This window comes from Zootoca vivipara, chromosome 8 (assembly GCF_963506605.1).
Source record: "Zootoca vivipara chromosome 8, rZooViv1.1, whole genome shotgun sequence".
Lineage (NCBI taxonomy): Eukaryota > Metazoa > Chordata > Lepidosauria > Squamata > Lacertidae > Zootoca > Zootoca vivipara.
In genome coordinates, this window is record NC_083283.1 from 11,464,407 (window position 1) to 11,491,575 (window position 27,169).

General features: G+C 50.0%; 1 long non-coding RNA gene across 1 annotated transcript in view; it reads right to left on the reverse strand.

Annotated features, from left to right (window-relative positions):
- Positions 1-278: 278 nt before the first annotated feature.
- The window catches only part of LOC118089976 (uncharacterized), a 146,165-nt gene continuing 119,274 nt past the window's right edge, over positions 279-27,169 (reverse strand). Inside the window, exon 4 of the long non-coding RNA XR_004693207.2 lies at positions 279-759. This is a non-coding gene — a long non-coding RNA (uncharacterized LOC118089976). The remainder of the gene's footprint in view (positions 760-27,169) is intronic.

Consider the following 27,169-nt stretch of genomic DNA (forward strand, 5'->3'; position numbering starts at 1 on the left):
TTGGAAATAAAATGGAAATAAAACCATAGAATCATAGAATCATAGAGTTGGAAGAGACCACAAGGGTCATCCAGTCCAACCCCCTGCCAAGCAGGAAACACCATAAAAGCATTCTTGGCATATGCCTGTCAAGCCTCTGCTTAAAGACCTCCAAAGAAGGAGACTCCACCACACTCCTTGGTAGCAAATTCCACTGCCGAACAGCTCTTACTGTCAGGAAGTTCTTCCTAATGTTTAGGTGGAATCTTCTTTCTTGTAGTTTGAATCCATTGCTCCATGTCCACTTCTCTGGAGCAGCAGAAAACAATCTTTCTCCCTCCTCCATATGACATCCTTTCATATATTTAGAATCATAGAATCATAGAATCATAGAGTTGGAAGAGACCACAAGGGCCATCCGGTCCAACCCCCTGCCAAGCAGGAAACACCATCAAAGCATTCTTGACATATGGCTGTCAAGCCTCTGCTTAAAGACCTCCAAAGAAGGAGACTTTGAACATGGCTATCATATCATGGCTATCATATCACCCCTTAACCTTCTCTTCTCCAGGCTAAACATGCCCAGCTCCCTAAGCCGTTCCTCATAAGGCATCGTTTCCAGGCCTTTGACCATTTTGGTTGCCCTCCTCTAGACACGTTCCAGTTTGTCAGTATCCTTCTTGACATTTTATAAACGCCTGAATCACCCTAGAGTAAGCTGTGTGTAATACTTATCTAATAGATGCCTTTCTGTCACCCCGTTCTGTTCCTCTCAGAGATCTGTTAAAAGCAAAAGAAAAGGGAATTTTATTATAAAGCATCAACAGGCAGACTGAGCTCAAGGCTGTTGCTTAGCAGTTATTCCTTTCTCTTCAGATCAACACCCCCAACCTTTCCCCACTAAACTCCTATTTAAGGTCAGAGCCTCCTTTTTTTTCCCCTCTCTGGCTGAAGGCAGGTGAGAGAAGTTCTCCACTGAACCTGTAACTTTACGGAAAAGATGAGTCCCACAAAAACCAGGGCACACATGAACACAGAGAAAAGGGACGATTCCACCACTGACATTTCCTCAGTATCTCTGAATATCTCTGCACAGCTATCAATGTTTCTTGGGTTTCCCCTCTCTTTAAGGCAAGGCTGGAGAAGTTCAGACCTGGCAGTCAAATGATGCCCTCCAAGCCCCTCTATCTAGCCCTCAGAACTCTCCCCAAGCCACACCCCTTTCCCTAGGCCACACCCCCTTCCCCCAGGCCACGTTCTTCACTATCTCTGCTATGCACACTCCTTCCATATTTTTGCTTGTCTGGGATGTGTCCTAAAACTCTGGTGTTGCTTTTCGCCTGGATAGAAAAGGGTTTGGAAGCCTGCAAAACAGATCAGCCAACTTGTTTTTTTGATGGCACCCATCTGTCTCGAAAAACAGTGGCATGCGCCTCCGGGTGTGAAGTCAAACCGCTGTGTTAGCAGCGCCAAATCGACCTCTCCGGGGTGCAAGCCTGGGCAGTGTGTCTGGAGCTCCTGAGCTGCCCAGACAACAAGACCTCTCCTCTCAGCCTTGCTGATGGGGTCCAAAGGAAAGCAGAGCAATATGATTGGCACCAGTTTGGCTGCAGGAGTTGTCGGAAGGAGGCACACAAGACGCCTTAGGGATTCCACTCCGGATTTGTAGCTTTTCTTCTCCTGTAGATATCCCGCAAGTCAGAGGAGGTTTAGGATAGGAGTTTTCCTTCTCATGGATGGGCTCCCATCCCAGGTTGATGGGCTCCATTTGCCCCTCACTTCCCTCTATGTGGCATGTGTTGAAACCACATTCTAGACCTTTGGACGCACTATGGTTCTCGTCGTCAGAGGACGACAGGGGACGACAGGGGACGACAGAGGACAAGATGGTTGGACAGTGTTCTCGAAGCTACGAACATGAGTTTGACCAAACTGTGGGAGGCAGTGCAAGACAGGAGTGCCTGGCGTGCTATGGTCCATGGGGTCACGAAGAGTCGGACACGACTAAACGACTAAACAACAAATGGTTCTCGTATCCTCCAACTGTCACAGCCCTTCTTTGCATGCAGTTGGAGGTTGTGAGTTTTACATGCTGACTGTGTTAATGCCTTATTCTTGTTGTCTTAAGTTATGATGATGATGTTGATGTGCAAAGTAGATGGCAACACACAGAACGTGTGATCTAGTAATCACATATTCTGCAGCACAAGAGAGAATGAAACTCCGGACAGTGAGACCCCTATGCCACTGAATGACAGTCATATTGAGAGAGCCTTTGGGCCTCTCCTAGCAAACATACGTTGCCCACAAATGCAGCATTGTGCCAATGGCCAGAGAGTCTGTTACTGAGCCGGCTGAAGCGGCACCTGTAACAAAAGAACAGGCCAGGCTTCTCCCTTTCCTGGCAGAGAAACTGCTTGGCCCAGTTCCTTTTATTAACGAGCTATTGTTCTTCGGAAAGCCGGGCACAAACGGCCGCTCAGGTAGCTCTCGGCACTGTGTGAGTGTCTGGAGGCGGTTGGAGGATGGATGGCGGCTAACAGATTGAGGTTGAATCCTGACAAGACAGAAGTACTGTTTTGTGGGGACAGGCAGGTGTGGAGGACTCCCTGGTCCTGAATGGGGTAACTGTGCCCCTGAAGGACCAGGTGCACAGCCTGGGAGTCATTTTGGACTCAAAGCTGTTCATGGAAGCACAGGTCAATTCTGTGTCCAGGGCAGCTGTCTACTGGCTCCATCTGGTACGCAGGCTGAGAACTTACCTGCCCGCGGACTGTCTCGCCAGAGTGGTGCATGCTCTGGTTATCTCCCGCTTGGACTACTGCAATGTGCTCAACATGGGGCTACCTTTGAAGGTGACCCGGAAAGTACAACTAATACAGAATGTAGCAGCTAGACTGGTAATTGGGAGCAGTTGCCAAGACTATGTAACACCGGTCCTGAAAGACCTGCATTGGCTCTCAGTACCTTTCAGAGCACAATTCAAAGTATTGGTGCTGACCTTTAGAAGCCTTAAATGGCTTCGGCCCAGTATACCTGAAGGAGCGTCTCCACCCCCATCATTCAGCTCGGACGCTGAGGTCCAGCTCCGAGGGCCTTCTGGCGGTTCCCTCACTGCGAGAAGTGAGGTTACAGGGAACCAGGCAGAGGGCTTTCTCAGTAGTGGCACCCACCCTGTGGGACGCCCTCCCATCAAATGTCAAGGAAATCAACAACTATCTGACTTTTAGAAGACATCTGAAGGCAGCCTTGTTTAGGGAAGTTTTTAATGTTTGAAGTTTTACCGTATTTTTAATATTCTGTTGGGATCCGCCCAGAGTGGCTGGGGAAACCCAGCCAGATGGGCAGGGTATAAATAATACGGTAAATTATCATATTATTATTATTATAAAGGTAGCAAGCGGCTGTGTGGCAATTTGGCACACTATGGCGCACTGCTCGATTGCTACAGAGAGAGGTGCCAGAGCGCAAGTGCGCACTTTTGCAACATTTACACTATACATCTAAAGCACTCTGGATGCTACTTTAGGAACTGGCTCCTTGGGAACTGTAGTTTGCTAATGGTGCTGCTTTTAATCTATAGTGCAGCTGGGCCTTCCTAGCCATTTAAAAATATGCTGGGTACTTTTAGCTGATCTTTTTTTTTGGAGGAGGAGGAGAAGGAGGGGGTGAATCCCCTTAATAATAGTATTTTTCAAGCTCACCCCCACCCCCCACCCCCCAGGAAGGTGAAACTTTTCAGTTCACTGGTTTTCTGCAACTTCCAATAAACCGTGGGTGGGTTTGGGCACGTGTGGGTTTTTAAAAGCGTGGCCTCTGAAAAAAGGAAAATCTCGCCTCAGGTGTTATGTATGAGATGAGGGCACCCCCCAAGAAGTTCCCCAGAGCAGAAAGTTCGCACGATGCGGGCCTCCCCCTCTTAAGTTCTCACAGAAGAGCATTGCTCACATTTCCACCCCGATCTTCTCCTCCACCCCAGGAACAGCATGTTCAAAAGGCAACCCACTACTGTACACTTCTGAAAGTTTTTAAAAAAACCCACCCCAAACTACATAGCAATCGTATTGGCTGGATTTTCCTGAACTACTACTCTGTTTGCCCTTTAAAAACAGAAGAAGAAGAAGCTTTCACCGAGAGTTTACTGAACCATTTCTTGAAAGCTAAATCAAAAGCGCAGAACCACCCCCACAGTAACCTTAACTGGCTCAAGGCATACGAGGTAGATTTCTATGTCGTTGTTGCGTTTTCCTCCCCTGAAAGACTGCTGCATCCATTATTTCTCTCCCCGGAGGAAGCCATGCATGTTGAGGAATCAATGTGTCTAAAACTACCACACACACACACACACACACACACACTGATGGGGGTGAAGTAATATTTTTTGTGTCGCCGCATTTTGCCACAGTCGCACAATTACAGAAATCTGTGTCAGGTTCTGAAATTTTGACACCCAGGGAATGACGATTTTTTTCAATTTTATTTTAAAAAGAACAGGTTTCTGGTCCTCAAGGGACTGGAAATTAATTGAACGCCTGGCAAACAGCTGAGGAGTGTAAGCGGAAGGAGGGAAAAGCAGAATTTCAGGGAATGGAGCTCCAGCATAACTTTGTTGCTCTACCCATAACCAGCATAATTTACCATAAGTCACAGCGACTTCCTATATAAATGTACACTGAACATGTGTTTTTGGGGGCGGGGGGAAAAACAGGACATATGGCCACAAACTCTGCCCCAACCTACCCACGAACCTTACTCACGTTGCAAGGGTAACATCTGTATAAGGCTGACGTTTGATTAAACTGAATGAGTATTCTTCAAAACGTTGTGAGCTACTTTGGGTAGAAAAGCAGCACGTAAATAAATAGATGACGATTTACTGTGGCTTTTACATTCCCTGTTTTTAATATGGTGCTTCTAAATTTCAATTGCAGTACTTACCCTAGGTTGTAAAGGGCAGGCAAAAAAAAAAAAATCAACTAAGTAAACAAACAATGGCTTTGGTGATGAAACAACATGGATTTACTGCCCCTAATCCTGCCTCCCCTTACCCCTAGGTGCAATGAGGACCATTTGAAAAGTGCTATGTTCTCTATAGCTGGGATGGGGAATGCCAGGTATTGTTGGACTTCAATTCCCATTAGCCTGGTGTTATGAATTCACATTTGGGGTTTCCTACACACCGCTACGAATGAACAGAGAGGGGTAACCACAGCTTGACAGCTACGGCTACCCAGAGTCCTTCGCACCACCATTTCGCCGCCACAGCTTGGCTCTCCTTCCCTCCAGAGACCCGCACCCCCTCCGCAAGGATTAACATATTCAAACACCTCTCAAACACCTCCTAAAATCCAACATAAACTCTGCATTTCCCCTTCGCCTAAGGACAAGCATATGCAACCATAAACTCTGCATTTCCCCTTCGCCTAAGGACAAGCATATGCAACCATAAACTCTGCATTTCCCTTCGCCTAAGGACAAGCATATGCAAAGGACAAGCATATGCAACCCTCGCCTAGACAATTATCATAGACCATTATCATAAACTCCACATTCCCTTGCTCCGTCTTCCCTCCTGTTCAAGACAAACAGCCCGATGAGTCACAGCCCAAGCTAACAATAATCCTGTCACGGAACTCAATGAGGCATAAGTAAACATTGTAACACTGACAGCCCGAAACCAAGAGACAATTGCTACAAGCCCCGATACAGCGTCTCCAGAGAAGAAGGGGGGGGGGGAGAAACCCAAATTCAAAGTGACACTTTCTAAACTCCACCAAGTAACGCAGCCCATCTTTATACAACCTTACCATTTTATACAAACCTTATACAAACTTGCTATGAACTTTTACCTTCTCGTGATTATATGCTTGCTTCTTGTGATTACATGCCTGCTGGCCTAATGTGCCTTAAATGTGAGAAACCCCTTATATCCCTTGAAAGGCGTCCCTCCCTACATGCCTAAGAACCTAACCACAACCTCCATATTACTCTTGATTAATTAAACTAGTGTTCCTCTGTATTAGAAAATAGGTTGTTAGTATCTCTTTGTATTAGAAAATCACTGTTTTATATTTTAGAACTGTATACGTATAACCACAACCTCCATATTACTCTTGATTAATTAAACTAGTGTTCCTCTGTATTAGAAAATAGGGTTGTTAGTATCTCTCTGTATTAGAAAAAATCACTGTTTCATATTTTAGAACTGTATACGTCAGGATGTATTAGAAATGTTTCCATACTTATTTTCTGTGCAACCCTTCTCTGACCCCAAGCCCCCCTGAAATCTCCCCATCACCGTCCCATACCCAACGAAGGAAGACACGGACAATAGAAGGATTAGCTTGACAACTTTATTCAAATTAAACATGCCATAGTCCATCTTCCCGCGGCCTCGAGGAAAACACCTGCCGGATGAAAATCACCTCATGGAAATCGTCAGGAAATCGCTCCACTCCTGCGCCCATCTCGGAAGATTGCCCACCTGTCGAAACAAAGGGGAGTGCCATCAACGACAGGAGAAGAGAGATTGACATCTCTCCATCTGAAAAGAAAAGTCATCTCCGCACCTAGCTAATCCGATCTCCCACCCGTCGCCCTTGTCTCCCCCTCCCTCCCAGTCCAGAGAATTCCATGCATGAACAGAAGGGTATATAGGGGGACTTCACCATTTCCCGGGGTCCTTCCTTTTTTCCAGAGGCAGGGACCCTACAGCTGTAGTTTTCTGCATTTTTTCAATAAAGGGATCTGTTTGTTTTCACTGACAGCAACGCGTGGTCTCTGTCATTTTCCCGGCGGAGGCGAACCAAGCGCAATCCCGGAGCTTCCAAGCCGCGCCTGTCCCTCTAACAGGGAAGCGCATTTTGGGGACAAATTTCCACGACAGTTTATGGCGAGCCAGGCAGGAGCCTTCGTTTAGCCGTACTCTGGGGGAGCCGTGGTTGGAGGGCCCAAGCGCACCCAGCCATTTGCAGGGGGGATCTCCTTCCCTGACTGTCCCTGGAGTTCTGGCCTAACTGGGATCCTTAGCGGGACCACACAGGGAAAACAAACAGGATCCAGACGGCCGTGGGGGTTGATTTTTACAAGATTTTCTTCTCCTGATTGTTGCGAGGTGACCAAGCTTCAGGAAAAGAAGGCAGCGCGCTGCAACGTGAGTATCAATAGGGAATTGGCTCTTTGGGGTGGGAATTGTCACAGCAATCAAACTCTTTCCTATTTTTCACAGCCAAAAAACCCAAAGCCCGTCGGAGTCTGCCCAGGCTGGAAGGTTTTGCGGCTGCCCTTTCCCTCCCCAAGGCTTGTTGTCCGTCGGAGTTTTGCCCAGATAGCAAGCCTTGGCAACTCTTCCTTCTCTCGCTTAGCTATCCCGGGTGAAGACGCCCCTCTGCCATGGCGACCTTTCTTAGGAATGACCCATGACCAGAGATTGCAAGTGCGCCCGTTCCCTTTTCCTACTTTGCATTCCTCAGGTCCGATCTGGCATTGTGTGGGCAAGCGTTCAGTAGGACCTGAGTCTAGAGTGTAAAAGGCAGGGAGATTGCTGTGGCACTATTAAATTTTGGGTGGGAGTAGGAGTCCTCCTCGGAGTGAGCCCACTTTCCTAGAACGTTTTCCTAAGGAGACTTTCCAAACCCCATTTTCCCTTAGAGAGCCCTTTAGCAAACCTTCCCAAGCCCACTTTCCTATCGGAGTCGGTCCACTTTCCTATCGGAGTCTGTCCACCTTCCTTAGACGTGCCCCAGGTTCCCCAGGAGTCCCCAGAACCCCGAGAGACCCCAAAGCCCCGTCGGAGACTGCCCAGGGCTAGAACTTGCGCAAGTGCCCCTTCGGAGACTGACCAGGGCAGAAAATGGGTGCACCCTTGTCCAAAGGGACATCGCTGCAGGCTTCAGGGGAGAAGGAAGCTCCGCCGGAGCTTACTTCTCGCCTGAACACTGACAGCCCGCTGAAATACGTCCTCAGCCACTGGGACGTCCTTTCAGACGGGAAGGGAATATCGCAAACCAAGTTGATGAAACTCTGCACAAAAGATTGGGTGAAAATTACTGCAAGGCAGCCCGCAGAACTGCGATGGATAAGGGAGGGATCCTTTAATCTGCAACGACTGGCCGCGTTGCGTGTCGCCCTAGAAGACCAGTACCCCCTCCAGATTAGGTACCTTGATATCTTTGAGAGCGCCCGAAAGAAGCTGAAGGGTGACAGCACAGCACCCCGACAAATGCCTATCGTCACCCCACTGAAGGGGCCCCCGCCATACCAAGAAGCTATGTTAGAAGAACCCTGCGAGATAGCCTCCCTAGCACAGAGGGCCCCCGTGGGATTGCCCCCGTCACCCCCAGCAGAGCCAGCTTCAGTGCCTGCTCCAGCTTCGGTGCCCGCTCCTGCCTCAGTGCCCGCTCCAGCTTCAGTGCCTGCTCCAGCTTCGGTGCCCGCTCCTGCCTCAGTGCCCGCTCCAGCTTCAGTGCCCGCTCCAGCTTCAATACCCGCTCCTGCTTCAGTAGCCGTTCCTGCGCCAGTGCCTGTTCCAGCCTTTCAGCCTCCTGCCTCAGTACCCGCTCCTGCTTCAGTAGCCGTTCCTGCGCCAGTGCCTGTTCCAGCCTTCCAGCATCCTGCCTCAGTACCCGCTCCTGCTTCAGTACCCGCTCCTGCTCCAGTGCCTGTTCCAGCCTTTCAGCCTCCTGCCTCAGTACCCGCTCCTGCTTCAGTAGCCGTTTCTGCTCCAGTGCCTGTCCCAGCCTTTCAGCATCCTGTCTCAGTACCCGCTCCTGCTTCAGTACCCGCTCCTGCTCCAGTGTCTGTTCCAGCTCCGCAGTTGCCAGCGCCAACACCGCAGCCGCCCGCTACGACTCTCCAGGTACCCAATGTCGACGCCACAGCCAGCGATGGTCCTCAAAGCACCCAAGCCGCAGCCACTTCCATCCCGCCTGCTGCAAGCCCGGTTGCATCTCGAACCCGGAGCCATAGCATAGACGAGAGACTCCTTTTCAAATTTGTTGATATCTTGGATGCAGTAACTAAAGCGCCACGGACACAGCCTAAGGAGAAGGAAGGGGAAGGCGACCAGACCACAGACGCTGCAAAAGAGAAGGGCCAATTCCCCCTCAGATCTATTCCCCTCGCGCCAGTCGCCGCTGGGCAGCCACCTACCTACGCTTATGCCCACATCCCGTTTTCAACGTCAGACCTCATGAACTGGGCCAACCACATGAGAACCCTAAAGGACGACCCCGACCTCTGCTATCGACAAATTTCGGCCATTTTCTCCACGCACAACCCGACGTGGGCCGACGTCCACACACTCATACACACCCTCTTCAACGACGCAGAGAGAGAAGACATCTTCGCTAAAGCAAGGGAAGCGATCGAGAGGGAAGGCTTCCAAACCCTTCCAAGGAGACCTGCAGGGGCAGTCGGTTTAACCTCAGCATGCATCCTGACCGAACCTGACTGGGACTATAACAAGGAAGAGGGAATCTGGAGCCTAAAAATGTTCCGCAAGGCTATCCTAGAAGGCATAAAACTGGCAGGGAAGAAGGGCACCAATTGGACTAAAATACAATCAGTGACCCAAGGGCCAGACGAAAGCCCTTCCGCCTTCTACACCCGACTGTTGGCCGCTTTTAGAACCTGGGGAGGAATTGACCCCACCACCGAAGATAATCAAGTCATCGTTAGAAGCTTCTTCAAAACCCAATGCCAGCCTGATATCAAGAAGGTCCTCGATTTCCAATTGGGATACGAGGGAAAGCCCATCAGCGAAATCTTGTCCATAGCTAAGACAGTGTATGAAGGTCGAGACGAGAGGAAAAAGAAGGAGGAGAAACGCGAAAGAGAGGAAAATGCCCGCATTTTGGCTCTCGCACTCAGAGCACCATACCAACCTCTGCCCTATAGCCCACAGCAATCGTATAAATCATCCCCGGTCCCAGTGAGCACCCACCAACGGACTCAAGCCAGCCACCCCTACCACCAACAAGCACCGGCAGGGGGGCAAGCCAGGGAACATACCCGTCAGGGCTCCCCTATAGTCTGTTATGGGTGTCTGAAAGAAGGCCATTTCCGACGGGATTGCCCGGGACGTTTCAATCGAACCCACCCCATGCCCAACACTGGGGGACAGCCAACAATCAGCCCACCCTGGAACCCGCAGCCAGCCGGGGACCACCTGAACCCCTTCCTCCAAAATACCAGCCAACCACCCAGTTATTGACAATCAGAAGGGGATTCCGAATTGACAGCCCTGGCCTGCCCTACATTCCGTCTGTCCGCTAACGAACCCACCTGTACCATATCCATCGATGGCCACGAATACCGCTGCCTCGTCGACACAGGGGCCACCTTCTCTACGCTCAGTGATAGCCACCTACGACCCAGCTCTCAGAAACAACGTATCATGGGCATAGACGGAATCCCCCGAACCTGCAACCTCTCCGAACCCACCACTGTGACACTGGGACCCCTGACAGCCGAGCATTCCTTCCTCCTGACCTCCAGCCCCATCAACTTATTGGGACGGGACCTCCTGTGTAAACTCAAAGCAACCATCATGTGTAGTTCAGAAGGCATCTATCTACACATGCCAGAGGAATCTGTAATTACCTTCCAGGGCATCCTACAGGAGGAGAAACTACCTGACTTAGATATTCCCCCCGAGTTAGCGAACTCTGTCCCAGTGTGGCTCTGGGGAACCACCTCTACCTCTGTTGGACTCCTGAAATCTGCTGAACCCGTCCGAATAAACTACCCCACTGGAGTTCCCTTCCCCCGCGTGAATCAATACCCGCTGCCACGGGAAGCCATCGAAGGGTTAAAACCGATGATAGAAGACTTCATGGGACAGGGAATACTCGTCCCCTGCTCAAGCCCCTGCAATTCGCCGCTCCTGCCCGTCAAGAAAATCGGGCCCCCAGGTACTCTCGTTAAATATCGTTTGGTCCAAGACCTCAGGATTATTAACAATTTCGTCATTCCCAGGCACGCCATCACTGCAAACCCCAACACCATCCTGACGGGAATTCCGCCTCAATGTACCCATTTCACAGTAGTAGACCTCTGTTCCGCTTTCTTCTCAATAAGGGTGCATGAGGACAGCCAGTTCCTGTTTGCTTTCACCTGGGGACACAGTCAGTTAACGTGGACCAGGCTTCCACAAGGCTACCTTGAGAGCCCCACGATTTTTGCACAGGCACTGCACAAGGATCTGCAAGACCTGTCCTTCCCTGCAGGGTCGTCTCTCTTGATGTATGTTGATGACCTTCTGATATCAAGTCCGTCTGAAGACAGCTGTAAACAGGACACCATTTACCTCCTCAGCGCTTTAGCAGAGAAGGGACATAAAGTGTCGCCAAAGAAGCTCCAGTTCTGCCTAACTAAAGTAAAGTACCTCGGACATTACATCGGGCAGGGAGTCCGTGCCCTCACACCAGAAAGGATAGAAGCCATCGAAAGAGTTCCTATCCCCAAAACCAAGAAACAGCTACGTGGATTTCTTGGCATGAGCGGCTTCTGCAGAGCATGGATCGCCGGCTATGGAGAACTAACCAAACCTCTCGTCCACATGACTGGCAAAGATGAACCAGAACCCTTGGTATGGAGCAAGGAGTGCCTGAATAACTTCGAAACCATAAAAAGAGAACTAAAAATGGCCCCAGCCTTGGGTCTCCCCGATTACCGCCTCCCCTTCTCCCTCTTTGTGCATGAACGTAAGGGAGTAGCGTCCGGGGTGCTCACTCAATCTTTCAGGGGACAGGAGAGGCCAGTAGCATACTACAGCGTCCAACTAGACAGCGTGGCAAGAGGGACGGTGGGATGCCTCAGGGCCATAGCCGCCGCCGCAGAACTTGTTGACAGGGCACTTGAAATAGTTCGGAACCAGGAACTTGTCCTCAACGTGCCCCACTCCGTAGCCACCTTATTGAACCTGCGTGGCTGCCAACACTTCAGCAACGAAAGACTCAACCAATATGAGGCTGCTCTGCTTACCCCATCCAACGTACGGATCAAACGGGTGAACACCCTCAACCCTGCCACCCTCCTTCCCCTTCCCGACGATGGAACTCCCCACCACGACTGCACCCAAGCTGTCCGCCTAGCTGAAAAACCCAGAGATGACTTGGACTATCTCCCCCTCAGCGACCCTGACATGACCATATTTACTGACGGCAGCTCCAAAACTATTGCCGGGGTAAGAAGAACGGGGTACGCTGTCGTTACGCACGAACAGATCCTAGAAGCTGCCCCCATCTGCTCAAAGTACAGCGCCCAAGCTGCTGAACTAATAGCGCTCATAAGAGCATGTGAAATAGGAGAGGGCAAACGCATCAATATCTACACGGATTCCAAGTACTGTTTTGGATTACTCCACGCCACTGGGACGCTCTGGAAACAGAGGGGATTTTTGACAGCAGCTGGTACACAAATCTCCCATGCGGCCCTCGTCAAGAGGTTAATGGACTCCATTCACCTCCCAAAGGCAATCTCTGTCATCCACTGCAAGGCTCACACGAAGGGAACGGACTTTGTCTCGGTCGGAAACCGAAAAGCTGACGCGACAGCGCAGAGAGCCGCCATCTCGGAACAGCCGAGAAATGAATTCCAGGCACTTGTAGCCCCCTCCGACGTAGACTTTGCCCGCATGTACCAGTCCGCTGATGCTGGGGAACTTAAATTGTGGCAAGAACTGGGAGGAACAAAAACTAATGACATCTGGACCCTTCCGGACGGCCGCCTCCTGATGCCCAAAACGTGGGTTCCCAAACATTTGCGCGTCCTACACCAGTGCACACATTGGGGTTCTTCAAGGCTGGCAGAAAGTATGCTCAGACACTGGTACGCCCCGGGAGCCTACCAACACGCCAAGGCCATCTTGAAGAACTGTGTGATCTGCGCCGGCTTCAACCCCAAGAGGGAACCCAAGAAACCCCCAGGATCTCGACCGTGGGCTTATCTTCCTTTTGAAAGCCTCCAACTTGACTTCGCCGAACTTCCAAAGTGCCTGGGGTACAAATTCCTCCTTGTCATCACGGACCAACTGACCTTTTGGCCAGAAGCCTTCCCGTGCAAACGCGCCACCGCCAATGCCGTTGCCCGCATCCTGGTGCAGGAAATCATCCCCTGGTTCGGAGTGCCAAGACGCCTTGACAGCGACCGTGGGACACACTTCACAGCTGAAATCGTGCAGTCTGTAGCCCGAGCCTTTGGCATCAAATGGCACCTTCACACCCCTTACCACCCCCCTTCCTCCGGCCAGACGGAGAGGATGAATGGACTCATAAAGACCCAGCTAGGGAAAATTTGCTCCGCCACGGGACTGAAATGGATTAATGCGCTTCCCATCGTGCTACACAATATTAGGAGCCAACCAAGGGGACTTCTAAAACTTTCTCCTTATGAACTCCTATTTGGCCGCCCCTCTCCCACCCACACAACTCAATTGCCTGTATCTGAACTCGAAGCGGGGGAGAACGAACTTGTTACATACGTTACCCAACTGCAGCGCCAACTCAAGAGGCTACATGAGTACGCTGCCACTGCTCAGAACGTTCCTTTGGATGTAGATGCCCACCTATTCCAACCCGGGGACTGGGTTCTCATAAAATCGCTTAGGAAAGACACTCTTGAACCATCGTGGGAGGGCCCGTTCCAGGTTCTCCTCACAACTCCTACTTCGGTAAAGGTACCAGAGAGGGGTGCGTGGATTCACTATACTTTCTGCAAGGCATCTGCACCCCCCGCTGACCCCGAAGACAACACCGCAGACGCGGAGAGCCCCGCAACCACCGATGACGGTCCTGGCAACGGCCGGGACACTCGCAACACCCCAACTGCTGGGGAAGAACCAGATGATTGCTCAGAGGCAAGATGGCTCTCAAAAATAGTGGTGGACCCTTGCCCAGATGACCCCGACCGCCCTCCGATAAAACTCCAATTCCGAAGGGTGGAGAATCCATCACCTGAAACAACGTAGTACTAGAAACCCAATTATCTCTCCCTGCCACCCCCTCTTCCCTTCCTATGTGCTCTTTGTTGTCTTGTGCGTGTTCGTGTTGTACGTTTGTGTGTCTGTTCTTTTTCCTTAGGATTTTCCGGCCAGGGCAACCATGCATTTCTGGAGCGGCGCCTGTTCCTGCCTCCTCCACATCCTCCTATTGGCCACTGGCAACCCCCTTGGACTGCAATGTGGAAACAGTGCCCTGGAACACTCCTACGTCGACCGCGATCTCAACGACCCAAGCGAGCTTAGTGCCCTCGGGGAATTCAGCTTCTGCCTAGCCGGCACCAGGACCTTCATTCGTCACGCCTTTCGACCCCAACTGCAGGATACTCAAGCTTGGGAATTGATCATCCGCGATTCCTCCTTTACCGCCATCGGACGCGCCGTTTACTCTCTAGATGACTCGTGGAGCCGCTTGACCTGCCACAACGGAACCTACATCCGCGCGAAATGGGGAAAAATGACCCGTCAGTTTAATGCCTCCGAACTTGGGAAAGAACTCTGGGAGACGTATACAGACTCTATGTACTCCGAACGCTGGACTTATGGATTTTATTGCTCTGCACCATCTACAACCTCCACTCTACAAGGCATCTGCGTGCACCAATTTTGCTGTGTATGGGACTTACACACCCCGCCAACTTGGACAGGCAGCTCATACATCGAGGGCTGGCTGCACCCGGTCGGAGGGGGAAAGCGCTCCGAATGGGATCCACAGGGCCCCCAACGTTGTGGCGGCATCACGACCGACCCGGCCTACCTTAGATCTGCAGACCCCATCCACCCTATGGGCACAGCGCCACGGTATGTCAGGATTTTTGACTCAACCCCACCACCCCAATCCCGCAGGCTGTCATCATGGCATGGCAACAGCTACATACAACTTCTTCAGAGAGTCGTTCAGACAACTAACCTGTCAGAATGCTGGATCTGCGCACACGCCCCCTCCCACATCGACGAAGGGATTCCTCTGATAAGCACCCCCCTTACCTTGGACCAATTCAAATCTACCTACCTCCTTCAGCGAAACCTCACGTTCCTGCCCCCCAACTCACAATATATCTACCTCAGCGGCCGCACTGTGGGACCCCTGTGCCGAGAGTTTGCAGGGACAGGAGATCACATCGGTACAAGCATCTGCAACATCACGATCCGCACAAACCCCGACGGACTCTCCACATTGGTCCGCAACCATTCCCACTCCCGCATCTACCCCACGCTAGCGGACGCCTTGACTGCCATCCTTACACCATTTACGGGGGAAGCCCCGCCACCCGAAATCGTGAACGTCTTCAAGACGGGGCGCATCGAAAGGCCCCTTGCCGGATTATTTTGGACCTGTGGGTCTAGGGGCTACACCTGGGCTTCCATACACATGCAGGGATCATGCTACCTGGGCCACGTCCACCCCGGCTTTCGCGTGTCCCGGACGCAACCGACTGGCCGCTTGAGAAACAGGAGGACACCGTCTCTCACAACCCGTGCCCGAATCCAGCCTAACGGTGAGACGTGGCTCCGTGGATTCCTTCCCTCATATGGCACCTTTGCAAACCACCTCGACATCCTCCGCCTCGCGGATGTCCTTCTGCAGTTCATCAAGGAATCAGAGGCTACCACCCTAGCACTCCTCACCGAACTTAACCAGGTCCGCCTTCTATCAACCCAGAACAGACTTTGCGCAGACTACCTATTGTCGTCGATTGGAGGTGCCTGCAAGCTAATAGGCACCGAATGCTGCTCTTACGTATCAGATCAGACCCTTAACATCACAGGTCATCTACAGACCCTCAACTCCCTCACCGAGACCCTACAAGAGATCCCACATGAAGGACTCTCGGACTGGGATCCATGGTTTTGGCTGCCATCAACCACATGGATCCGCGAACTCGCAAAAGGACTCCTACTGATTCTCCTGTCCATCACGCTGATCATTGCTTTCTTCTTCTGCTGCACGCAATGCTTTCCCACCATGATGACAGCGCTCCGCATGCCGCCAACCCCGCGAATCCAAGCCCCCCTTCATCCGGCCACCACATACCCTGAAGTTGTCCCTATGTACCACCTTGGAAATGGAGAGTACGCTATTGCCAATTATGTGAGGCAATGATTGGTTGTTATACAACAACATTGCCTCAGAGAGGGGATATTGTTATGAATTCACATTTGGGGTTTCCTACACACCGCTACGAATGAACAGAGAGGGGTAACCACAGCTTGACAGCTACGGCTACCCAGAGTCCTTCGCACCACCATTTCGCCGCCACAGCTTGGCTCTCCTTCCCTCCAGAGACCCGCACCCCCTCCGCAAGGATTAACATATTCAAACACCTCTCAAACACCTCCTAAAATCCAACATAAACTCTGCATTTCCCCTTCGCCTAAGGACAAGCATATGCAACCATAAACTCTGCATTTCCCCTTCGCCTAAGGACAAGCATATGCAACCATAAACTCTGCATTTCCCTTCGCCTAAGGACAAGCATATGCAAAGGACAAGCATATGCAACCCTCGCCTAGACAATTATCATAGACCATTATCATAAACTCCACATTCCCTTGCTCCGTCTTCCCTCCTGTTCAAGACAAACAGCCCGATGAGTCACAGCCCAAGCTAACAATAATCCTGTCACGGAACTCAATGAGGCATAAGTAAACATTGTAACACTGACAGCCCGAAACCAAGAGACAATTGCTACAAGCCCCGATACAGCGTCTCCAGAGAAGAAGGGGGGGGGGAGAAACCCAAATTCAAAGTGACACTTTCTAAACTCCACCAAGTAACGCAGCCCATCTTTATACAACCTTACCATTTTATACAAACCTTATACAAACTTGCTATGAACTTTTACCTTCTCGTGATTATATGCTTGCTTCTTGTGATTACATGCCTGCTGGCCTAATGTGCCTTAAATGTGAGAAACCCCTTATATCCCTTGAAAGGCGTCCCTCCCTACATGCCTAAGAACCTAACCACAACCTCCATATTACTCTTGATTAATTAAACTAGTGTTCCTCTGTATTAGAAAATAGGTTGTTAGTATCTCTTTGTATTAGAAAATCACTGTTTTATATTTTAGAACTGTATACGTATAACCACAACCTCCATATTACTCTTGATTAATTAAACTAGTGTTCCTCTGTATTAGAAAATAGGGTTGTTAGTATCTCTCTGTATTAGAAAAAATCACTGTTTCATATTTTAGAACTGTATACGTCAGGATGTATTAGAAATGTTTCCATACTTATTTTCTGTGCAACCCTTCTCTGACCCCAAGCCCCCCTGAAATCTCCCCATCACCGTCCCATACCCAACGAAGGAAGACACGGACAATAGAAGGATTAGCTTGACAACTTTATTCAAATTAAACATGCCATAGTCCATCTTCCCGCGGCCTCGAGGAAAACACCTGCCGGATGAAAATCACCTCATGGAAATCGTCAGGAAATCGCTCCACTCCTGCGCCCATCTCGGAAGATTGCCCACCTGTCGAAACAAAGGGGAGTGCCATCAACGACAGGAGAAGAGAGATTGACATCTCTCCATCTGAAAAGAAAAGTCATCTCCGCACCTAGCTAATCCGATCTCCCACCCGTCGCCCTTGTCTCCCCCTCCCTCCCAGTCCAGAGAATTCCATGCATGAACAGAAGGGTATATAGGGGGACTTCACCATTTCCCGGGGTCCTTCCTTTTTTCCAGAGGCAGGGACCCTACAGCTGTAGTTTTCTGCATTTTTTCAATAAAGGGATCTGTTTGTTTTCACTGACAGCAACGCGTGGTCTCTGTCATTTTCCCGGCGGAGGCGAACCAAGCGCAATCCCGGAGCTTCCAAGCCGCGCCTGTCCCTCTAACAGGGAAGCGCATTTTGGGGACAAATTTCCACGACACTGGCCAATGGTCAGAATCACGGAGGTTGCAGTCCAAAACATGGAGGCCGCCATGTTTGGGATAGAATCATAGAATCATAGAGTTGGAAGAGACCACAAGGGCCATCCAGTCCAACCCCCTGCCAAGCAAGAAACACCATCAAAGCATTCTTGACATATGCCTGTCAAGCCTCTGCTTAAAGACCTCCAAAGAAGGAGACTCCACCACACTCCTTGGCAGCAAATTCCACTGCTGAACAGCTCTTACTGTCAGGAAGTTCTTCCTAATGTTTAGGCGGAATCTTCTTTCTTGTAGTTTGAATCCATTGCTCCGTGTCCGCTTCTCTGGAGCAGCAGAAAACAACCTTTCTCCCTCCTCTATATGACATCCTTTTATATATTTGAACATGGCTATCATATCACCCCTTAACCTTCTCTTCTCCAGGCTAAACATACCCAGCTCCCTAAGCCGTTCCTCATAAGGCATCGTTTCCAGGCCTTTGACCATTTTGGTTGCCCTCTTCTGGACATGTTCCAGCTTGTCAGTATCCTTCTTGAACTGCGGTGCCCAGAACTGGACACAGTACTCCATGTGAGGTCTGACCAGAGCAGAATACAGTGGTACTATTACTTCCCTTGATCTAGATGCTATACTCCTATTGATGCAGCCCAGAACTGCATTGGCTTTTTTAGCTGCTGCATCACACTGCCAAATTTAAAGTCTGTCATATTTTGGTTTACACTCTATGCACTGTAAACAACAGTGTTTCTTTTGCTAATACAGTCATACCTCATGTTGCGTCCGCTGCAGGTTGCGTCTTTTAAAGATAAGAACACGGCAAACCCGGAAGTGTTTACTTCTGGATTTCGCCCCGTGCGCATGCACAGAAGCACTCTATCGCGCTTTTGCACATGTGCAAAAAGTACTGCTCTAGTTACGGACTTTTTGGGGTGCGAACGGCACCCTGGAACGGATCGAGTCCGTAACTAGAGGTACCACTGTAGTTAGGACGGGTCTTTATGACTCTGGAAAGTCAAGTTCCACATCTGAAGAGATTCGACCGCCGTTTGTTTATACACGTTTAAAATATCTGTGAAACCAGAGTCTCTCAAACTTGGCTCTCCAGCTGTTTTTGGACTACAACTCCCAACACCCCTAGCTAGCAAGACGGGTCAGGGATGATGGGAATTGTAGTCCAAAAACAGCTGGAGATTCAAGTTTGGGAAACCCTGTGTTAAACAGTACAACAGGCTCTAACGAGAGGTGGTCAACTCTCCTTCCTTGGAGGTTTTTAAGCAGAGGCTGGACGGCCATCTGTTATTTATGATCTAGTTGAGATTCATGCATTGGGTCGGGACAGGGTGGGGCCAGTCACAGGGATGAGCCATGGGGGGGGGAGTCTGAAGGGGGACTCTGAGGGGCCATTTAACAGACTAATCCACAGTGGAGCCAACAGAGGAGTCTGAAGGGGGACTCTGAGGACCCATTTAACAGACTAAGCCACCGCAACGCGTGGCAGGGCCAGCTAGTTAAGAATAAAACTGAAGTTGAGAGATGGAAGGAAGAGACAGCCCCGACCAGAGAAGAATGGCAAATTAACTTGATGGACTATGCCGAAACGGCAAAATTAACTGGGAAGCTCAAAAATCAAGAAGTCAAGAGCTTTAAAAAAAAAGAATGGGAAAAGTTTTTAATTTATATGCGAGATCATTGTAAGCAGCTTAAAACATGGGCAGGCTTTTAACCACACTTGTAATGTAACAGAATCTATGGATAACTTAGAAAGACAAAAATTGGAGAAGTATTGATATGCTGTTGAAAATATTATCAATAGGACCCATGGAAGGGATGGACGGAGTCAGGAGATTCAAAGTAATCTCGATATTCAGATTCCGAACTGGTTTTTGTTGTACAGTATATTTATATTTTTGAAAATCAAATAAAAATTTACAAAAAAAAGAATAAAACTGAGGTTGGAAATGTAAAAAGCTAAATAACTTATATCCTGTTAACAGTCATCAACAGGTTTACCATACCCATTGAGTCATTCACCCATCTCCTACTACCCTCCTGAGAAAAACCCCACCCCACCCTCCCACTATGTATAAGGGTCTGGTGACTTCTGTTTCAGTGTATCTGAAGAAGTGTGCATGCACACAAAAGCTTACACCCAGGATAAACTTAGTTGGTCTCTAAGGTGCTACTGGGCAATTTTTAAAAAAAATTATTTATCTCGACTGCGTCAGACCAACACAGCTACCTACCTGAAAATAAATAACCGTTAAGCCTACACAGAAATAGATGCACTTTATGAGTCACGTCATCAAAATTCAGCAGAACTCTTGTACCCTGAGCTGCTTACACAGCTCGAGAATGTTTAGGCACCCATGCTTAAACCGACATAAAAACCCCAGCCACAGAATTTGAGTCTTTAGGGCTACAGTTCATGCCTCGGCAATGCCTGCACTCTGTTGGTGTCTGGTTCCTGAACCTCAGCCAAGAGAGATGCCAAGGCTTTCCCCTTGCACACATCAGAGTTGTGATGCAGCTTCTAAACCTGCTGCGCTGACAGTGTAAATATAGCTCTCACCCAGAAGTTTGCAGCCATTTATTAATTTCCGCCTTTGGTTAATGAGAGATGCTTATCTCCCAGTCAGCAGCCTTGATTCAGCAAAGGCGCAATGTGGCTGTCGCTCAATTTCTTCGAAGGTCGGCAAGGGAGTGTCCCGGAAAACCTTCCATGTTTGGAGAGCCTAGCGTTGAGAGAACCGAAGCGCTGAAGCACTGAGCGGCTTGTTCATGAGAGAGAGAGAGAGTCTCGCGAGGACAAATATCCTCTGCCGGACCGCAAAGGCAGAAGCAGAAATGCACAGAAACTCAGACAGATGAGATATTTGCCAGACAGCACCTGAAACCTGGGCTACAGGTGCCACAATAGAATATCTAGTCTCAAGATGTCCCCCATTCCCCACCCCCACCCCAAAATATTTCGGTCGCATTTTCTATTTGTTTTTTTAAAAAAAACACGTGAACTAATGCAAAATTCATATCAGTGACACATTGCTAAAGTCACGTTTTAAGAAGCAGTTCTTAACTGGACACCACAAACATAAACGGGGCTCAGCCCCTGTAATAGTGGCCAAATCCATAAGTCATCTGAATAATTATTATTTACAAATAACAGCGAGATCAAGATCCGAGATAGATAAGCACATGGAAGTTCAGCAGCCAGCAATCTCATTTTTGGGGTGCTTGGGGAGGCAGTCCTCCTACTGCTGCGGTGGGGGAAGCAAGAGATCTCACTTGGGGGTCAGGGGGGAGAGGCGTTTTCATCTCGAGTCTCCGTCGCCATACGCAGAGACAGGACCTCTCGAATTGCTCGCAATGGTAACGCCCCCGTTGCAAAATGCAAGTGGCGACCGGCGAGTTTCGAATGCTAACAGGTTGTAAGTCAGTGGCTGGAATTGGGGGCAAACAACCTGCGGTCCTCTAGATACTGTTGCACTCCAACTCCCATGAGCCCCAGTCTGAATGGCCGACGGTCAGGGATGATGGGAGTTGTAGTCCACCTGGAGGTCAATCGGCTGTTCGTCATCCTTGGGCAGCAGCACACCCTTTGGATGCAAACGCTCCTGGGTTCAGTCTTCCAAGTCACCAGCTGAAAAGGGACACAGGGAGCTGAGCTGGAAAACTTCCTTTACTTGATCCCTTAGAGAGAGGCAGCCGATCGAGGTTTTGGGACTGGAGTAGGCTTCCCAAATGTGATGCCTTCTTCACGTTTTGGACCACAACTCCCAGCTGGTAGAAGCTGCAGTCCAACGCATCTGGAGGGCACCAGGTTGGGGAATTCTGGGCTAGAAGGATGAAGGCTCTCACTCTGTGTAAGGCAGCATCGCATGACTGGGGGAAATTCTAAACTCGGCTTCCATTTGCATTAAGTTTTCCTCTCTCGCACACACACCCCGAGTGTACGCAGCATGCCGCCCACAGTCACAATCAGCAAATGGGAACCGGCAGGAGCTCGCGGTTTGAAAGGTGCAGTGTGTTTTTGCCCTGCGCTTCTTGCAGAAATGATAAAAAAATTTACTTGTGCAACCGCCAGCCCAGCCCGGTTAAGTTAGATGAATTATGTAAAGGTGCGAGGGCAGAATAATACTTTCATTTTATGCAGGGTGGTGCAACGCCCGAGTACCGAACTGAGTCACGTTTTTTGTCAGATGAATTGCTGTGCAACTTTCACAGCTGCTGGGGCAGGTCTCAGCTAAAACCTGAGAAAGCATAAAGAAGAGCAGCCTAAGAGCCAATAGCCTAAGACAGTGGCTTTCAACCAGTGTGCTGTGGCACCCTGGGGTGCCTTGAAGGATGGTCGGGGTGCCGCGGGCAACACTCTCCTTCCCTCCCTCCTCTGATGCCCTCTCACGTCTCTGCCTCCCAAAGGCTTGCACAGCTGTTTGTTGCAGCAGCCCCGGCTACAAGCTCCCCAGGCGAATGGTGCCTCTGGAAGGCACCCCTTTTAGGGACGGAGGGGGGGGGCAGCTCAGAGACCAGAGATGGCGGCGGCAGCTGCCTGGAGGATTCCCAAGGGGAGAGGAGAGGAGGCTGAGGGCACACTCCCCAAGGGAGGGTGTTAAAAAAGGGTGAGGCTGTTATCTCTGCAGGCAACAGGTGACATAACTGGGCTCCTGAGCCTCACAGGGGTGCTGCAGAAAGAATGCAGTTGGTCAAGGGAGCTGTGGACTTTAAAAGGTTGAAAACTTCTGGCTTAAGAAGCGAAGAAGCACTTCCGTCCCTGCCTCTTCTGTCTTCTCATTACATAACCTTGACTCTGGAATACAGGGATAGCAATTGTAGACGATGACGCAGCAAGTGAAGGCAGTGCAATCGAGTAAGTGAACAACTTTGCAAGGAGTTTGTGTTGAGAAGAGACCCGCTCCCAAACAGCAGCCGTTGAGCACTTCCAGAAAAGTTTGCAAAAGGCAGGGGGTGGATGGACTGGACTCAGTTCTAGTTACAGGTAGGTAGCTGTGTTGGTCTGACGTAGTCGAAGCAAAATTGAAAAATTCCTTCCAGCAGCGCCTTAAGAGACCAAATAAGTTTGTCATTGGTATGAGCTTTCGTGTGCATGCACTTCTTCATGTGCACACACACGAAAGTTCATACCAATGACAAACTTAGTTGGTCTCTAAGGTGCTGCTGGAAGGACTTTTTTATTTTGTTTGGACACAGTTGGTTAGCACATGGTGCTTATAACACTATGGTTGCAGGTTCGATCCCCATATGGGACAGCTGCATATTCCTGCACTGCAAGGGGTTGGACCAGATGATCCCCAGGATCTCCCTTCCAACTCTAGAATTCTATGATTCTATACTCTCTGCAAACTAACTGCCTACCTTCTGGCACAGAGCCAATGCTCCAGAGTGCATTTCATAAGCTGCCCAAGCAGTTATAACTCTCAAATGGGGCAAGGAATAAGCACAGAACCATAGAACTGTAGAGCTGGGACCATGAGGGTCACTGAGTCCAACCCCCTGCAATGCAGGGATCTTTTGGCCAAGGCAGGGCTCGAACCCACGACCCTGGGATTAAGAGTCTCATGCTCTACCGACTGAGCTTGCAAAGTCTCAAAGTGAGCAGTCGGTGCAGAAATCCCATCAAGAGCTTAGTGAACACATGAGAGAGGGAGAGAGAGAGACAGAAAGACAGACAGACCACACTCTGGTCATGCCTCCCAGCAACATAGGGAGGGACTATGGCTGACCACACCCCCTCGGCCACCATATGCATTCAGGGTAAATGGGGAAGGAGCAAGTTGTACATGCTGAACTTAGCTGGCCAGTGGGGTGAGGCAGTGGTGTGTGTGACCAGTGGGTATGACCTTGTTTTCCCCTTGTGTGCCTGAGGGGCTTCATCTGTGAAAGACCCCATGGGCTCCATCACTGGAATCCTCCATCCCTCCCCAGGGGCAGCCGGTGAGCAAAATGACTTCCTCCCTAATTAATACTCCACAGCCTTTTAAATGTGTTTATGGGACGGGGGGGGGTTATTGTTTTGTTGGTTTTTGCTTAAACTATTTGAGTTTTTATCTTGGGAACCGCCCAGGGATCTTTTGATGAAGGCGGTATATAAAACAAACAAGTAATTTAAAAACATTTTCCAAGAGTGCCGTAACACAAGGAACAGCAAACCCCTTTCAGCCTGCAAAATAAAGGGTGCTACTGCAATTCTGTTTATTGTGCTAGAGGGGGAGCCTGCCTCCTTTGCCCCCCCCCCCATTCTTGCCTCTGATGCTCATTGATTTTCACCTTTCCGTGCAAGGTCAACAGGAAGGTCAGAAAGTTAAGGTTTCCCCCCCAATCTGCTTGCCCTTTTGCCTAGGCTCACGCTTGCTGGATCCTTCATTCAGAAGACCGTCTTGGAAAACCCTGACCCCAACTTCTCAACACCTCAGTCGCTTGCTGCAGATCGCACAAGGGGAAGAACGCACTCAGAGAAAGGAAATGTGACTCACTCGCTCCTCTGATACTTTATCATTTCTATAAAAAAGGAAAGAAAGCACAAACCCTTGTGGTTTCTATCTTCTCGATCCAGTTCAGAAACGCATGTTTGTTTCAAATGCTTCTACGCACGACTTTTACAGATGCTCAAAGATCTCTGCGCGCCTCTGGAGATGCACAGATCCTGAGAATGAGCAACGCAATGTGTGCGCCAGCACTATTCCCGACCCACCATGTGGGGTGAGCTGCCAAGGCCCCTCCACACACACCTGCAACGTTGTGGTTTGTGGATGAATGCCACTAGCAGCGGAGCAGGGCTGACCCGTGGCCTTGCAGAAGCACATCAGACAATCCCTACAGGATCAGGCCAGTCTAGGACTATCTAGTCCAGCATCCTGCTCTCACAGTGGCCAACAAATGCCTCTTGGGAAGCACAACAAAACTCTTGTGGTTTCCAGCAACTGGCGGATAGGCATACGCTCCCTCCAACATTGTCCTGCTCCCTGTAGCACAACTACCAAGACTGAACTGTGATTTTAAAAAATCTATTGTCGCAGTGCCTCAGGATAGCTCAGGCAGTAGAGCAAGACCCTCTTAATCGCAGGGCTGTTGGTCCCCCACGTCAGACAAATGATCCCCAGTGAACAGCCCTCATCTGTCAGGGATCTCAGCCTCCCTGCAGAGATCCGCAGTGATCTGGATCTGCTAAGGCTGTGAGCTCAGGGGCAACTGTGACAGACTGTGAATAACGAACAGAACCAGGGCCGGTGCTAGGGTTTTTTGCGCCCTAGGCGAGATCACCTTCTGGCACACACAACCCCTCCCCCCCCCAATTTCCCAGAGTTGTTGACCTTTTTTAGAAAAAATAGAAAATAGAAAAATAGAAAATAGAAAAAAATAAAAAGTAGGGAAAAAAGATGGAAAAAAGAGAGAGTTCCTTGGCTGAAAGGCGGGTGAGGCGGCCCCAGGCTCGCGCACCCCGCACTCCTCCGGAGAGCGGCCTGAAGCCACTCAACAGCTGAGGGCGTAGAGGAGGCAGCCCCAGGCAGCAGGGGGGGGCGACAGGCGGTGGGCTGGCTGGCCAGCACCCCCTCCATTTTGGTGCCCTAGGCATCTGCCTAGTTCGCCTTAATGGGCGCGCCGGCCCTGAACAGAACAGGTGGGGTGGGGACTATTACGTGGTGCAGTCTCAGTCTGGGGAGCAAGGAGGTGCCAGGCACAATTTGGGGAGATGAAATAGTGAAGCTGGTAGAGAGGCTTTCTGCTGGTGTTCCTCAATGAGACCCCCACCCCCAGCAACAGGAGACACAGCTTGTGCAAAACCAAACAAACCTGCCAGCAGTGTTCACTCGTTGCTTTTAGCAGAATGCAAGCACAGGATGTACAACCTCCACCCAATTTGGAATGAGAAGGTGAAATATCACACACAAACACGTTTTCTAATTTTGCCCTGTATTGTGTCATATATATTCCTTTCCGGGTGACTCCAAAAGCAAACTTTTGATACCCAAGTTGGGGAAGATTCTACCACTACAGTATTTCCTATTAAGTGGGAATCAATAACTCTGGAATTAATGGCTCAGCGGTGGAGCCCTTGTAGAAGGTCCCAGGTTCAAATCCCCAGCATCTCCAGGTAAGGCTGGGGGGGCGTCACCTGCCGGCAGCCCTGGAGAGCCACTACCAGCCAGAGCAGGCAATATTGAGTGAGATGCAGCAACAGCCTGACTCAGTTTAAGGCAGCTTTCCATTGTTTGCCTGCCCAGTTTTAATTGATGCCTATGGTTTTAACACTGTAGGTGTTAAACGGCTTTATTGGCCCTTTATGGATAGGAAAGGGCTCTGCTGCAGATGGTCATAAATGCAAGGATTCACATCCATGCATCCCTTCAAATTTAAGAGGAAAGGCCCATGCGTGGCTCAGTGGCAGAGAATCTGCTTTGCATGCAGACGCCTTTCTGAAACCCTGGAGAGTCATTGCCACTCAGTGTGAATAGCAATACTGAGCTGGATGGTCGGATTCTGCATAAGGCACTTTCCCAAGTTACCGGCAAAATGACTCTTCTCTTTGGCGATTACTCGTAGCTGAGTAAGATTGTCTCCCACGAACAAGGTCTTAACAGTGCGCTATTCTTCCCCAAAGGAGTCCTCACTGTGTTCTCTCATTTTTGCTGTTAGCTTTGCCAATTCCATAGTTCTTCTTTGCTGGGAGCTGCTTCTTCCTTCCTTCTTTGTGCTCAGGGAATCCTAGCTGCTGTCGGAACGTATCCTCTTGTTTGCATTTTGTGGCTACAACCAGGCACGTTTTCCCAACAAGCTCTTGGATCGGAAGCTCTGCCACTCTGAAAGGGCAAGGTCCTCTTGGCAGCACAACTTCCTGGGGATGGGCACCAGTTTCCAACACACACACACACACACACACACACACAGCCCTACACCACTTCTGTCTGATTCAGCAAAGCCCTTGATAAGAAATGTCATCCTTCACTGGGTAATTTTAGCCCTGGCAGATAAGCATCTCTATCAGGCTCAAACATATGGCAGGCTGCAGGAGAACTCGCAGCAAATGAGCAAGGTAATTCATTTGCTGAAGCTAAGCGTACCTGGGGAACAGGACAGGGAGGAGGGTGATGGGGAACGGAAGGTGGATGTGTGTGTGTGTGTGTGTGTGTGTGTGTGTGTGTGTGTGTGCGCGCACACACACACACACACCAATTTGATGCAATAGCAAGTGCCACACTATCTGTCATGGGGAGGAGAGGCACAACAAGCTCAAACGGGGTTCAAGCCGAACTGTTTCACCAAGGTTTTGACACCACCAAAACAAGATTCCACAG